The sequence below is a fragment of the Aulostomus chinensis genome, chromosome 11, assembly GCF_037954235.1.
Source record: "Aulostomus chinensis isolate RoL2024-O1b breed Wild chromosome 11, RoL_Achi_v1.0, whole genome shotgun sequence".
NCBI classification, from domain to species: Eukaryota; Metazoa; Chordata; class Actinopteri; order Syngnathiformes; family Aulostomidae; genus Aulostomus; species Aulostomus chinensis.
The window spans coordinates 23,441,853-23,458,824 of NC_141330.1; the positions used below are offsets into that span (position 1 = coordinate 23,441,853).

Below are 16,972 nucleotides of genomic sequence, written 5' to 3' on the forward strand. Positions count from 1 at the left end.
ACACCTTCACTAGGAGAAGCACATCAAACTTAGACAAAGGTAGGACAGAAGATGACAGGCAGACGGATCAATGCTGTCAGCTCAGCACTTGGAGTCACAACTGAAAAAGATGGCCTGAAATATTACTATTGGCCAACATATGGAGAGTTATGACTGTTTTTAACAGTAAAACTGGCAGAATCCTCCTCTGCCCTTCAGTCTAATACAGATGGTAGAGATTTGTTATCTGTTGTCATGTAAACAGAAAGGGGAGCATCTCTGCTCTCATGGTACATATTCTCAAACAAACACTTTTAGCTTGTACATTAAAACACCCACACCTTCAAAAAACACATTATTGAATTCCTGATAAAAAACTTTACGAAAATATCTCTTTACTTGAAACTTTTGACCAACATATGCTGAGTTATGACTGTGTTTCACAGTAAAACTGCCAAATCCTCCTCTGCTCTCCACTCTGACACAGATGGCAGAGAGCGAGCAGAGAAGGGAGGGGCTCTTAAAGGGCCAGCTCTCAACTCTGCACTCACACTGTGCAGCGCACTGAGGCTCGTATCTCCTAAACTACAAGGCCTAGGGATTTGCCGATTACACCGTTGGATTGGGGCCGGCGATCCGGCCGCGGTTAGGCGGGGGCTCAGGCCCTAACAACGCTGCTTGCAGCTTTAATTAGGGCCTGAGCCAGAAGGTACTTCTGGCGAAGACCCTATTATGTTTGCTCGGCAGAGCAACACATTAGCAGCACTAAAAACACTAAAAACACACACTAAACAGTGTCCCAGGCCCCCCCAACACCCATGAGGCAACTGGGCCAGACGGCCCGGAGCCAGTTTTCACATACACACCCATTCAAAACCTGGTATTATACTGTTCTTGCTCTCAATGAGTGCGCGCTATATGCGCATAATGCGCATAACGCGCATAATCTAATTTGACCCCCTGAACATGCATGAAATTCGCTGAAATTTGGCACAATCGTTCGGTATGTCTCAACATTCACTAATCAAAAACAAAAACGCCACTAAAGTCTATAGCGCCACCTAGGGAGCCACACAAAAAAAAGATAATTTTTTTTAATTTCGCGCGCTATAACTCCTCACACAAAACTCCCACAGACATGGGACCAACACCGTTGGACTCGTCTCATCAAGACGAACAATTCTTACACTCTGACCCCTCACCTATCTCCAACAGAATGTCCACAAATTGGACAAAACTGTCAAAATCAGGACTTTTTTTACTCCCCGAACAAAATCTATCTCCTCCTAAACCGTAAATGCCAGGGCTTCCAAACTTTCACACATTACTCTCCCAACTGTGCTGATTAAAAGTTCAGTAAGAATAATATACTACGCGCTCGGTTCGGATTTTATAAGCTCTCAAAGTGGGGGAGACACGTTTCACGCTTACAATGGAAGTCTATGGGGGGAGCGTGTCCTCTCAGGGTACATACTCTCAAACAAATGCTTCTCACGTCTATACCATATATCGCACAGCTTTTAAAAACATATCACTGTATTCCTGACAAAAATCCCTACAAAAATATGGTATTTTGTGTTACTTTTGACCAACGTAGGCCGAGTTATTCAGCTTTTACACACTACATTTCTTTTAATCCTCCACTCTCTCCACTCTAGCACAGATCAAAGAAAGTGCAGCGGGGGAGGGGTTTTTAATGAGCCAGCTGGCAGCTCTGCTCTCAGCTCTGCTCTCAGCTCTGACAGACATGGCAGAGATTTGTTTACTGTAGTCATGGAAACCAGAATTGTAGCTTCTCTGCCCTCATGTACATACTCTCAAACAAACACTTGTCGCTTCTAAATTAAAACACTCACACATTCAAAAAGCACACCATTGAATTCCTGAGAAAAAACTCTACGCACTGATGTCTTTACATTCCACTTTTGACCCATATATGCAGAGTTATGACTGTGTTTCACAGTTAAACTGCCAAATCCTCCTCTGCTCTCCACTCTGACACAGATGGCAGAGAGCGAGCAGAGAAGGGAGGGGCTCTTAAAGGGCCGGCTCTCAGCTCTGCAGTCACACTGTGCAGCGCACTGAGGCTCATATCTCCTAAACTACAAGGCCTAGGGATTTGCCGATTACACCGTTGGATTCGGGCCGGTGTCAAGGACGCGGCCGTAGGCCGCGCGGGGGCTCAGGCCCTAACAACGCTGCTTGCAGCTTTAATTAGGGCCTGAGCCAGAAGGTACTTCTGGCGAAGACCCTATTATGTTTGCTCGGCAGAGCAACACATTAGCAGCACTAAAAACACTAAAAACACACACTAAACAGTGTCCCAGGCCCCCCCAACACCCATGAGGCAACTGGGTCAGACGGCCCGGAGCCAGTTTTCACATACACACCCATTCAAAACCTGGTATTATACTGTTCTTGCTCTCAATGAGTGCGCGCTATATGCGCATAATGCGCATAACGCGCATAATCTAATTTGACCCCCTGAACATGCATGAAATTCGCTGAAATTTGGCACAATCGTTCGGTATGTCTCAACATTCACTAATCAAAAACAAAAACGCCACTAAAGTCTATAGCGCCACCTAGGGAGCCACACAAAAAAAAGATAATTTTTTTTAATTTCGCGCGCTATAACTCCTCACACAAAACTCCCACAGACATGGGACCAACACCGTTGGACTCGTCTCATCAAGACGAACAATTCTTACACTCTGACCCCTCACCTATCTCCAACAGAATGTCCACAAATTGGACAAAACTGTCAAAATCAGGACTTTTTTTACTCCCCGAACAAAATCTATCTCCTCCTAAACCGTAAATGCCAGGGCTTCCAAACTTTCACACATTACTCTCCCAACTGTGCTCTTCAAAAATCTTTAAAGGCTAATATACTACGCGCTCGGTTTGGATTTTATAAGCCCTCAAAGTGGGGGAGACACGTTTTACGCTTACAATGGAAGTTAATGGGGAGGCCGTGTCCTCTCATGGTACATACTCTCGAACAAATGCTTCTCACGTCTATACCATACATCGCACAGCTTTTAAAAACATATCACTGTATTCCTGACAAAAATCCCTACAAAAATATGGTATTTTGTGTTACTTTCCACCAACGTAGGCCGAGTTATTCAGCTTTTACACACTACATTTCTCTTAATCCTCCACTCTCTCCACTCTAGCACAGATCAAAGAAAGTGCAGTGGGGGAGGGGTTCTTAATGGGCCAGCTGGCAGCTCTGCTCTCAGCTCTGCTCTCAGCTCTGACAGAGATGGCAGAGATTTGTTTACTGTAGTCATGGAAACCACAATTGGCACTTCTCTGCCCTCATGTACATACTCTCAAACAAACACTTGTCGCTTCTAAATTAAAACACTCACACCTTCAGAAAACACACCATTGAATTCCTGAGAAAAAACTCTACGAACTGATGTCTTTACATTACACTTTTGACCAACATATGCAGAGTTATGACTGTGTTTGTCAGTAAAACTGCCAAATCCTCCTCTGCTCTCCACTCTGACAGAGATGGCAGAGAGCGAGCAGAGAAGGGAGGGGCTCTTAAAGGGCCGGCTCTCAGCTCTGCACTCACACTGTGCAGCGCACTGGGGCTCGTATCTTCTAAACTACAAGGCCTAGGGATTTGCCGATTACACCGTTGGATTCGGGCCGGTGTCAAGGACGCGGCCGTAGGCCGCGTGGGGGCTCAGGCCCTAACAACGCTGCTTGCAGCTTTAATTAGGGCCTGAGCCAGAAGGTACTTCTGGCGAAGACCCTATTATGTTTGCTCGGCAGAGCAACACATTAGCAGCACTAAAAACACTAAAAACACACACTAAACAGTGTCCCAGGCCCCCCCAACACCCATGAGGCAACTGGGTCAGACGGCCCGGAGCCAGTTTTCACATACACACCCATTCAAAACCTGGTATTATACTGTTCTTGCTCTCAATGAGTGCGCGCTATATGCGCATAATGCGCATAACGCGCATAATCTAATTTGACCCCCTGAACATGCATGAAATTCGCTGAAATTTGGCACAATCGTTCGGTATGTCTCAACATTCACTAATCAAAAACAAAAACGCCACTAAAGTCTATAGCGCCACCTAGGGAGCCACACAAAAAAAAGATAATTTTTTTTAATTTCGCGCGCTATAACTCCTCACACAAAACTCCCACAGACATGGGACCAACACCGTTGGACTCGTCTCATCAAGACGAACAATTCTTACACTCTGACCCCTCACCTATCTCCAACAGAATGTCCACAAATTGGACAAAACTGTCAAAATCAGGACTTTTTTTACTCCCCGAACAAAATCTATCTCCTCCTAAACCGTAAATGCCAGGGCTTCCAAACTTTCACACATTACTCTCCCAACTGTGCTCTTCAAAAATCTTTAAAGGCTAATATACTACGCGCTCGGTTTGGATTTTATAAGCCCTCAAAGTGGGGGAGACACGTTTTACGCTTACAATGGAAGTTAATGGGGAGGCCGTGTCCTCTCATGGTACATACTCTCGAACAAATGCTTCTCACGTCTATACCATACATCGCACAGCTTTTAAAAACATATCACTGTATTCCTGACAAAAATCCCTACAAAAATATGGTATTTTGTGTTACTTTCCACCAACGTAGGCCGAGTTATTCAGCTTTTACACACTACATTTCTCTTAATCCTCCACTCTCTCCACTCTAGCACAGATCAAAGAAAGTGCAGTGGGGGAGGGGTTCTTAATGGGCCAGCTGGCAGCTCTGCTCTCAGCTCTGCTCTCAGCTCTGACAGAGATGGCAGAGATTTGTTTACTGTAGTCATGGAAACCACAATTGGCACTTCTCTGCCCTCATGTACATACTCTCAAACAAACACTTGTCGCTTCTAAATTAAAACACTCACACCTTCAGAAAACACACCATTGAATTCCTGAGAAAAAACTCTACGAACTGATGTCTTTACATTACACTTTTGACCAACATATGCAGAGTTATGACTGTGTTTGTCAGTAAAACTGCCAAATCCTCCTCTGCTCTCCACTCTGACAGAGATGGCAGAGAGCGAGCAGAGAAGGGAGGGGCTCTTAAAGGGCCGGCTCTCAGCTCTGCACTCACACTGTGCAGCGCACTGGGGCTCGTATCTTCTAAACTACAAGGCCTAGGGATTTGCCGATTACACCGTTGGATTCGGGCCGGTGTCAAGGACGCGGCCGTAGGCCGCGTGGGGGCTCAGGCCCTAACAACGCTGCTTGCAGCTTTAATTATTATTCTTTCCGGTTCCGCCGCCAAAAAAACCCTTAATTACACCCACTGAACATGCATGAAATTCGCTGAATTTTGGCACGCACGTCCGGTCTGGCAAAAAATTTTATATTTTAAAAAAAAATTTCACCAAAACTCAATAGCGCCACCTAGGGAGCAAAAAAACTAAAAAAAAATTGGGAGCGCTATAACTGCTTCCACGAATGTCCCACAGACATGGGACCAACACCGTTGGAATCGTCTCATTAAGACGAAAAATTCATACACTCTGACCTCTCACCTATCTACAACACAATGTCCACAAATTGGACAAAACTGTCAAAAAAAGGAATTTTTTACTCCCCGAACAAAATCTATCTCCTCCTAAACCGTAAATGGCATCGCTTCCAAACTTTCACACATTTCTCTCCCAACTGTGCTCTTCAAAAATCTTTAAAGGCTAATATACTACGCGTTCGGTTTGGATTTTATAAGCCGTCAAAGTGGGGGAGACACCTTTCACACTTACAATGGAAGTCAATGGGGTGGCCGTGTCTTCTCATGGTACAAACTCTCGAACAAATGCTTCTCACGTCTAAACTAAAACTCTCACAGCTTCACAAAACACACCACTGGATTCCTCAGAAAAATCTCTACAAAAATATGGTATTATATTCCACTTCCAAGCAACAAATGCGGAGTTATTTGCTTTTCACACACTAAAAATGTACACTTTTCAGCTGCTCTCCACTCCTGCACAGATGGCAGAGATTTGTTTACTGTAGTCATGGAAACCACAATTGGAGCTTCTCTGCCCTCATGTACATACTCTCAAACAAACACTTGTATCTTCTAAACTAAAACACTCACACCTTCAAAAAGCACACCATTGAATTCCTGAGAAAAAACTCTACGCACTGATGTCTTTACATTCAACTTTTGACCCACATATGCTGAGTTATGACTGTGTTTCACAGTTAAACTGCCAAATCCTCCTCTGCTCTCCACTCTGACACAGATGGCAGAGAGCGAGCAGAGAAGGGAGGGGCTCTTAAAGGGCCAGCTCTCAGCTCTGCACTCACACTGGGCAGCGAACTGAGGCTCGTATCTCCTAAACTACAAGGCCTAGGGATTTGCCGATTACACCGTTGGATTGGGGCCGGCGATCCGGCCGCGGTTAGGCGGGGGCTCAGGCCCTAACAACGCTGCTTGCAGCTTTAATTATTAGGGCCTGAGCCAGAAGGTACTTCTGGGCGAAGACCCTATTATGTTTCGAAGTCAGAGAGACACGAAGTCAGCGCTAAAAGCAGTAAAAACACACACTTAGGAGCATCACAAGACTCTAAAAACATCACAGGGGGGTCCGGGGGGGGACGGGGGGTGAGGTCTCCCATTGAAAACAATGGTGGCACAAATTATATCTGAAATTGCTGCGTTTTAATATTATTATTAGGGCCTGAGCCAGAAGGTACTTCTGGGCGAAGACCCTATTATGTTTCGAAGTCAGAGAGACACGAAGTCAGCGCTAAAAGCAGTAAAAAAACACACTTAGGAGCATCACAGGCCTCTAAAAACATCACAGGGGGGTCCGGGGGGGGAGAGGGGGGTGAGGTCCCCCATTGAAACCAATGGTGGCAAAAATTATATCTGAAATTGTTAAGTTTGTTTCTTTCTTTGCTATTATTAGGGCCTGAGCCAGAAGGTACTTCTGGGCGAAGACCCTATTATGTTTCGAAGTCAGAGAGACACGAAGTCAGCGCTAAAAGCAGTAAAAACACACACTTAGGAGCATCACAGGCCTCTAAAAACATCACAGGGGGGTCCGGGGGGGGACAGGGGGGTGAGGTCTCCCATTGAAAACAATGGTGGCACAAATTGTATCTGAAATTGCTGCGTTTTATTATTATTATTATTATTATTATTCTTTCTTTCTTCCGCTGCACTTTAACGCTTAATTACACCCCTTAAACATGCATGAAATTCGTTGAAATTTGGCACGCACGTCCGGTCTGGCGAAAAATTTTATATTTAAAAAAAAAAATTTGCAAAAACTCAATAGCGCCACCTAGGGAGCCAACAAACTCGCAACAAATTTGGAGCACTGTAACTGCTTGCACGAATGTCCCACAGATATGGGACCAACACCGTTGGACTCGTCGCATCAAGACGAACAATTCTTACACTCTGACCCCTCACCTATCTCCAACAGAATGTCCACAAAATGGACAAAACTGTCAAAATCAGGACTTTTTTTACTCCCCGAACAAAATCTATCTCCTCCTAAACCGTAAATGCCAGGGCTTCCAAACTTTCACACATTACTCTCCCAACTGTGCTCTTCAAAAATCGTCAAAGGTTTTAATACTACGCGCTCGGTTTGGATTTTATGAGCCGTCAAAGTGGGGGAGACACATTTCACGCTTACAATGGAAGTCTATGGGGAGAGCGTGTCCTCTCAGGGTACATACTCTCGAACAAATGCTTCTCACGTCTACAATATACATCGCAAAGCTTTTAAAAACACACCACTGTATTCCTGACAAAAATCCCTACAAAAATATGGTATTTTGTGTTACTTTTGACCAACGTAGGCCGAGTTATTCAGCTTTTACACACTACATTTCTCTGAATCCTCCACTCTCTCCACTCTAGCACAGATCAAAGAAAGTGCAGCGGGGGAGGGGTTCTTAAAGGGCCAGCTGGCAGCTCTGCTCTCAGCTCTGCTCTCCACTCTGACAGAGATGGCAGAGAGCGAGCAGAGAAGGGAGGGGCTCTTAAAGGGCCGGCTCTCAGCTCTGCAGTCACACTGTGCAGCGCACTGAGGCTCGTATCTCCTAAACTACAAGGCCTAGGGATTTGCCGATTACACCGTTGGATTCGGGCCGGTGTCAAGGACGCGGCCGTAGGCCGCGCGGGGGCTCAGGCCCTAACAACGCTGCTTGCAGCTTTAATTATTAGGGCCTGAGCCAGAAGGTACTTCTGGGCGAAGACCCTATTATGTTTCGAAGTCAGAGAGACACGAAGTCAGCGCTAAAAGCAGTAAAAACACACACTTAGGAACATCACAGGCCTCTAAAAACATCACAGGGGGGTCCGGGGAGGGACGGGGGGTGAGGTCCCCCATTGAAACCTATGGTGGCAAAAATTATATCTGAAATTGTTAAGTTTTATTATTATTTTTTTTCTTTGTTTCATCCGACGCCTCTTTGACGCTTAATTTGACCCCCTAGACATTTATGAAATTCGCTGAAATTCGGCACACACGTCCGTTCTGGCGAAAAATTTTATATTTTAAAAAAAAATTTCGCAAAAACTCAATAGCGCCACCTAGGGAGCCAAAAAACTCGCAAAAAATTTGGAGCGCTATAACTGCTTGCACGAATGTCCCACAGACATGGGACCGACACCGTTGGAATCGTCTCATTAAGACAAAAATTTCATACACTCTGACCTCTCACCTATCTACAACACAATGTCCACAAATTGGACAAAACTGTCAAAAAAAGGAATTTTTTACTCCCCGAACAAAATCTATCTCCTCCTAAACCGTAAATGGCATCGCTTCCAAACTTTCACACATTACTCTCCCAACACTGCTCTTCAAAAATCTTTAAAGGCTAATATACTACGCGTTCGGTTTGGATTTTATAAGCCGTCAAAGTGGGGGAGACACGTTTCACGCTTACAATGGAAGTCAATGGGGTGGCCGTGTCTTCTCATGGTACAAACTCTCGAACAAATGCTTCTCACGTCTAAACTAAAACTCTCACAGCTTCACAAAACACATCAGTGGATTCCTCAGAAAAATCTCAACAAAAATATGGTATTATATTCCACTTCCAAGCAACATATGCAGAGTTATTTGCTTTTCACACACTAAAAATGTACACTTTTCAGCTGCTCTCAACTCAGGCACAGATGGCAGAGATTTGTTTACTGTAGTCATGGAAACCACAATTGGAGCTTCTCTGCCCTCATGTACATACTCTCAAACAAACACTTGTAGCTTCTAAACTAAAACACTCACACCTTCAGAAAACAAACCATTGAATTCCTGAGAAAAAACTCTACGCACTGATGTCTTTACTTTCAACTTTTGACCCACATATGCTGAGTTATGACTGTGTTTCACAGTAAAACTGCCAAATCCTCCTCTGCTCTCCACTCTGACAGAGATGGCAGAGAGCGAGCAGAGAAGGGAGGGGCTCTTAAAGGGCCGGCTCTCAGCTCTGCACTCACACTGTGCAGCGAACTGAGGCTCGTATCTCCTAAACTACAAGGCCTAGGGATTTGCCGATTACACCGTTGGATTGGGGCCGGCGATCCGGCCGCGGTTAGGCGGGGGCTCAGGCCCTAACAACGCTGCTTGCAGCTTTAATTAGGGCCTGAGCCAGAAGGTACTTCTGGCGAAGACCCTATTATGTTTGCTCGGCAGAGCAACACATTAGCAGCACTAAAAACACTAAAAACACACACTAAACAGTGTCCCAGGCCCCCCCAACACCCATGAGGCAACTGGGTCAGACGGCCCGGAGCCAGTTTTCACATACACACCCATTCAAAACCTGGTATTATACTGTTCTTGCTCTCAATGAGTGCGCGCTATATGCGCATAATGCGCATAACGCGCATAATCTAATTTGACCCCCTGAACATGCATGAAATTCGCTGAAATTTGGCACAATCGTTCGGTATGTCTCAACATTCACTAATCAAAAACAAAAACGCCACTAAAGTCTATAGCGCCACCTAGGGAGCCACACAAAAAAAAGATAATTTTTTTTAATTTCGCGCGCTATAACTCCTCACACAAAACTCCCACAGACATGGGACCAACACCGTTGGACTCGTCTCATCAAGACGAACAATTCTTACACTCTGACCCCTCACCTATCTCCAACAGAATGTCCACAAATTGGACAAAACTGTCAAAATCAGGACTTTTTTTACTCCCCGAACAAAATCTATCTCCTCCTAAACCGTAAATGCCAGGGCTTCCAAACTTTCACACATTACTCTCCCAACTGTGCTCTTCAAAAATCTTTAAAGGCTAATATACTACGCGCTCGGTTTGGATTTTATAAGCCCTCAAAGTGGGGGAGACACGTTTTACGCTTACAATGGAAGTTAATGGGGAGGCCGTGTCCTCTCATGGTACATACTCTCGAACAAATGCTTCTCACGTCTATACCATACATCGCACAGCTTTTAAAAACATATCACTGTATTCCTGACAAAAATCCCTACAAAAATATGGTATTTTGTGTTACTTTCCACCAACGTAGGCCGAGTTATTCAGCTTTTACACACTACATTTCTCTTAATCCTCCACTCTCTCCACTCTAGCACAGATCAAAGAAAGTGCAGTGGGGGAGGGGTTCTTAATGGGCCAGCTGGCAGCTCTGCTCTCAGCTCTGCTCTCAGCTCTGACAGAGATGGCAGAGATTTGTTTACTGTAGTCATGGAAACCACAATTGGCACTTCTCTGCCCTCATGTACATACTCTCAAACAAACACTTGTCGCTTCTAAATTAAAACACTCACACCTTCAGAAAACACACCATTGAATTCCTGAGAAAAAACTCTACGAACTGATGTCTTTACATTACACTTTTGACCAACATATGCAGAGTTATGACTGTGTTTGTCAGTAAAACTGCCAAATCCTCCTCTGCTCTCCACTCTGACAGAGATGGCAGAGAGCGAGCAGAGAAGGGAGGGGCTCTTAAAGGGCCGGCTCTCAGCTCTGCACTCACACTGTGCAGCGCACTGGGGCTCGTATCTTCTAAACTACAAGGCCTAGGGATTTGCCGATTACACCGTTGGATTCGGGCCGGTGTCAAGGACGCGGCCGTAGGCCGCGTGGGGGCTCAGGCCCTAACAACGCTGCTTGCAGCTTTAATTAGGGCCTGAGCCAGTCCCTGGCGAAGACCCTATTATTAGGGCCTGAGCCAGAAGGTACTTCTGGCGAAGACCCTATTATGTTTGCTCGGCAGAGCAACACATTAGCAGCACTAAAAACACTAAAAACACACACTAAACAGTGTCCCAGGCCCCCCCAACACCCATGAGGCAACTGGGTCAGACGGCCCGGAGCCAGTTTTCACATACACACCCATTCAAAACCTGGTATTATACTGTTCTTGCTCTCAATGAGTGCGCGCTATATGCGCATAATGCGCATAACGCGCATAATCTAATTTGACCCCCTGAACATGCATGAAATTCGCTGAAATTTGGCACAATCGTTCGGTATGTCTCAACATTCACTAATCAAAAACAAAAACGCCACTAAAGTCTATAGCGCCACCTAGGGAGCCACACAAAAAAAAGATAATTTTTTTTAATTTCGCGCGCTATAACTCCTCACACAAAACTCCCACAGACATGGGACCAACACCGTTGGACTCGTCTCATCAAGACGAACAATTCTTACACTCTGACCCCTCACCTATCTCCAACAGAATGTCCACAAATTGGACAAAACTGTCAAAATCAGGACTTTTTTTACCCCCCGAACAAAATCTATCTCCTCCTAAACCGTAAATGCCAGGGCTTCCAAACTTTCACACATTACTCTCCCAACTGTGCTCTTCAAAAATCTTTAAAGGCTAATATACTACGCGCTCGGTTTGGATTTTATAAGCCCTCAAAGTGGGGGAGACACGTTTTACGCTTACAATGGAAGTTAATGGGGAGGCCGTGTCCTCTCATGGTACATACTCTCGAACAAATGCTTCTCACGTCTATACCATACATCGCACAGCTTTTAAAAACATATCACTGTATTCCTGACAAAAATCCCTACAAAAATATGGTATTTTGTGTTACTTTCCACCAACGTAGGCCGAGTTATTCAGCTTTTACACACTACATTTCTCTTAATCCTCCACTCTCTCCACTCTAGCACAGATCAAAGAAAGTGCAGTGGGGGAGGGGTTCTTAATGGGCCAGCTGGCAGCTCTGCTCTCAGCTCTGCTCTCAGCTCTGACAGAGATGGCAGAGATTTGTTTACTGTAGTCATGGAAACCACAATTGGCACTTCTCTGCCCTCATGTACATACTCTCAAACAAACACTTGTCGCTTCTAAATTAAAACACTCACACCTTCAGAAAACACACCATTGAATTCCTGAGAAAAAACTCTACGAACTGATGTCTTTACATTACACTTTTGACCAACATATGCAGAGTTATGACTGTGTTTGTCAGTAAAACTGCCAAATCCTCCTCTGCTCTCCACTCTGACAGAGATGGCAGAGAGCGAGCAGAGAAGGGAGGGGCTCTTAAAGGGCCGGCTCTCAGCTCTGCACTCACACTGTGCAGCGCACTGGGGCTCGTATCTTCTAAACTACAAGGCCTAGGGATTTGCCGATTACACCGTTGGATTCGGGCCGGTGTCAAGGACGCGGCCGTAGGCCGCGTGGGGGCTCAGGCCCTAACAACGCTGCTTGCAGCTTTAATTAGGGCCTGAGCCAGTCCCTGGCGAAGACCCTATTATGTTTCGAAGTCACACTCGCCACTTCAAAAGTAAATTTGACCCCCTAAACATGCATGAAAACTCACCAAATTTGGTAAGCACATCAGGTGCGGCGAAAAATTCGATAATTAAAAAAAAAAGAGGCGCTCTACTCAATAGCGCCACCTACATACACAAAAATCCACGCCACAGACTGTAGGAATGTCCTACAGACATGGGACGAACACCATTGAACTCGTCTCATCAAGACGGATAAATCATACACTCACACCCCTGACCTAACTGTAACAGGATGTCCACAATTTGGACACGAATGTCTAATTTTGGACAATTTTGCGCCCCGAACAAAATCTATCTCCTCCTGAACCGTAAATGCCAGGGCTTCCAAACTTTCACACATTACTCTCCCAACTGTGCTCTTCAAAAATCTTTAAAGGCTAATATACTACGCGCTCGGTTTGGATTTTATGAGCCGTCAAAGTGGGGGAGACACTTTTCGCCTTACAATGGAAGTCTATGGGGAGAGCGTGTCCTCTCAGGGTACATACTCTCAAACAAATGCTTCTCACATCTACACCATACATTCCACAGCTTTTAAAAACACACCACTGTATTCCTGACAAAAATCCCTACAAAAATATGGTATTTTGTGTGACTTTTGACCAACGTAGGCCGACTTATTCAGCTTTTACACACTACATTTCTCTTAATCCTCCACTCTCTCCACTCCAGCACAGATCAGACACAGTGCAGCGGGGGAGGGGTTCTTAAAGGGCCAGCTAGCAGCTCTGCTCTCAGCTCTGCTCTCAGCTCTGCTCTCAGCTCTGACAGAGATGGCAGAGAGCGAGCAGAGAAGGGAGGGGCTCTTAAAGGGCCGGCTCTCAGCTCTGCACTCACACTGTGCAGCGCACTGAGGCTCGTATCTCCTAAACTACAAGGCCTAGGGATTTGCCGATTACACCGTTGGATTCGGGCCGGTGTCAAGGACGCGGCCATAGGCCGCGCGGGGGCTCAGGCCCTAACAACGCTGCTTGCAGCTTTAATTATTCTTTATTATCTCGCCCAATAAAACCTTAATTACACCCCCTGAACATGCATGAAATTCGCTGAATTTTTGCACGCACGTCCGGTCCGGCGAAAAATTTTATATTTTAAAAAAAAATTTCACGCAATACTCAACAGCGCCACCTAGCAAGCCAAAAACACGTTTACGTCAATAACTTCCCAGAGGAATGTCCCAAAGACATGGGACCAACACCGGTGGGTTCGTCTCATCAACACGAAAAATTCGTACACTCTGACCCATGACCTAACTCCAACAGGATGTCCACAATTTGGACACAAACGTCCAATTTTTCACCATCGCACCCTCCGAACAAAATCTATCTCCTCCGAAACCGTAAATAGCATCGCTTCCAAACTTTCACACATTAATCACACAACTGTGCTCTTCAAAAATCTTTAAAGGCTAATATACTACGCGCTCGGTTTGGATTTTATAAGCCGTCAAAGTGGGGGAGACACGTTTACGTTACAATGGAAGTCAATGGGGAGGCAGTGTCCTCTCATGGTACATACTCTCGAAAAATGCTTCTCACGTCTATACCATACATCGCACAGTTTTTACAAACATATCACTGTATTCCTGACAAAAATCCTTACAAAAATATGGTATTTTGTGTTACTTTTGACCAACGTATGCCAAGTTATTCAGCTTTTACACACTACATTTTTCTGAATCCTCCACTCTCTCCACTCTAGCACAGATCAAAGAAAGTGCAGCAGGGGCGGGGTTTTTAATGGGCCAGCTGGCAGCTCTGCTCTCAGCTCTGACAGAGATGGCAGAGATTTGTTTACTGTAGTCATGGAAACCACAATTGGAGCTTCTCTGCCCTCATGTACATACTCTCAAACAAACACTTGTAGCTTCTAAACTAAAACACTCACACCTTCAAAAAGCACACCATTGAATTCCTGAGAAAAAACTCTACGCACTGATGTCTTTACATTCCACTTTTGACCAACATATGCTGAGTTATGACTGGTTTTCACAGTTAAACTGTCAAATCCTCCTCTGCTCTCCACTCTGACAGAGATGGCAGAGAGCGAGCAGAGAAGGGAGGGGCTCTTAAAGGGCCGGCTCTAAGCTCTGCAGTCACACTGTGCAGCGAACTGAGGCTCGTATCTCCTAAACTACAAGGCCTAGGGATTTGCCGATTGCACCGTTGGATTCGGGCCGGCGATCCGGCCGCGGTTAGGCGGGGGCTCAGGCCCTAACAACGCTGCTTGCAGCTTTAATTATTATTATTATTCTTTCTTTCTTCTCCCGCCACTTTGACGCTTAATTTGACCCCCTGAACATGCATGAAATTCGATGAAATTTGGCACGCACATCCGGTCCGGCAAAAAATTCGATCTTTTAAAAAAAAAAATTGCAAAAACTGTATAGCGCCACCTAGGGAGCCAAAAAAACACATCACAACAATTGGAGTGCTATAACTTCTTGCACGAATGTCCCACAGACATGGGACCAACACCGTTGGACTCGTCTCATCAAGACGAAAATTTCATACACTCTGACCTCTCACCTATCTACAACAGAATGTCCACAAATTGGACAAAACTGTCAAAAAAGGACTTTTTTTACTCCCCAAACAAAATCGATCTAGTCCTCGGGCATTAATTGTATCGCTTCCAAACTTTCACACCTCAATCACACAACTGTGCTCTTCACAAATCTTCAAAGGTTTTTATATGAATCGCTCAGATTCCGTTTTATAAGCCGTCAAAGTCGGGGAGACACGTTTTACGTTACAATGGAAGTCAATGGGGAGGCCGTGTCCTCTCATGGTACATACTCTCAAACAAATGCTTCTCACGTCTACACTGAAACTCTCACAGCTTCACAAAACACACCACTGGATTCCTCAGAAAAATCCCTACAAAAATATGGGGTTACATTGCACTTTGAAGCAACATATGCAGAGTTATTTGACTTTCACACACTGAAAATGTGGATTTTTCAGCTGCTCTCCACTCAGGCACAGATGGCAGAGATTTGTTTACTGTAGTCATGGAAACCACAATTGGAGGGTCTCTGCCCTCATGTACATACTCTCAAACAAACACTTGTAGCTTCTAAACTAAAACACTCACACCTTCAAAAAGCACACCATTGAATTCCTGAGAAAAAACTCTACGCACTGATGTCTTTACATTCCACTTTTGACCCACATATGCAGAGTTATGACTGTGTTTGTCAGTAAAACTGCCAAATCCTCCTCTGCTCTCCACTCTGACACAGATGGCAGAGAGCGAGCAGAGAAGGGAGGGGCTCTTAAAGGGCCGGCTCTCAACTCTGCACTCGCACTGTGCAGCGAACTGAGGCTCGTATCTCCTAAACTACAAGGCCTAGTGATTTGCCGATTACACCGTTGGATTGGGGCCGGCGATCCGGCCGCGGTTAGGCGGGGGCTCAGGCCCTAACAACGCTGCTTGCAGCTTTAATTATTATTCTTTCTTTCTTCCGCTGCACTTTAACGCTTAATTACACCCCTTAAACATGCATGAAATTCGTTGAAATTTGGCACGCACGTCCGGTCTGGCGAAAAATTTTATATTTAAAAAAAAAAATTTGCAAAAACTCAATAGCGCCACCTAGGGAGCCAACAAACTCGCAACAAATTTGGAGCACTGTAACTGCTTGCACGAATGTCCCACAGATATGGGACCAACACCGTTGGACTCGTCTCATCAAGACGAACAATTCATACACTCTGACCTCTCACCTATCTACAACACAATGTCCACAAATTGGACAAAACTGTCAAAAAAAGGAATTTTTTACTCCCCGAACAAAATCTATCTCCTCCTACGCCATTAATCATATCGCTTCCAAACTTTCACACCTTAATCACACAACTGTGCTCTTCCAAAATCTTGTAAGGTTTTTATATTTGTCGCTCGGTTTGGATTTTATAAGCCGTCAAAATGGGGGAGACACGTTTCACGCTTACAATGGAAGTCAATGGGGTGGCCGTGTCCTCTCATGGTACATACTCTCAAACATATGCTTCTCACGTCTAAACTAAAACTCTCAAAGCTTCACAAAACACACCACTGGATTCCTCAGAAAAATCCCTACAAAAATATGGTATTACATTGCACTTCCAAGCAACAAATGCAGAGTTATTTGCTTTTCACACACTAAAAATGTGCATTTTTCAGCTGCTCTCCACTCAAGCACAGATGGCTGAGATTTGTTTACTGTA

At 45.0% G+C, this 16,972-nt stretch overlaps 1 protein-coding gene across 1 annotated transcript in view; it reads right to left on the reverse strand.

The window, feature by feature from the left end:
• The window catches only part of cep192 (centrosomal protein 192), a 338,513-nt gene that overhangs the window by 164,320 nt on the left and 157,221 nt on the right, over positions 1–16,972 (reverse strand). The window lies entirely within an intron of this gene.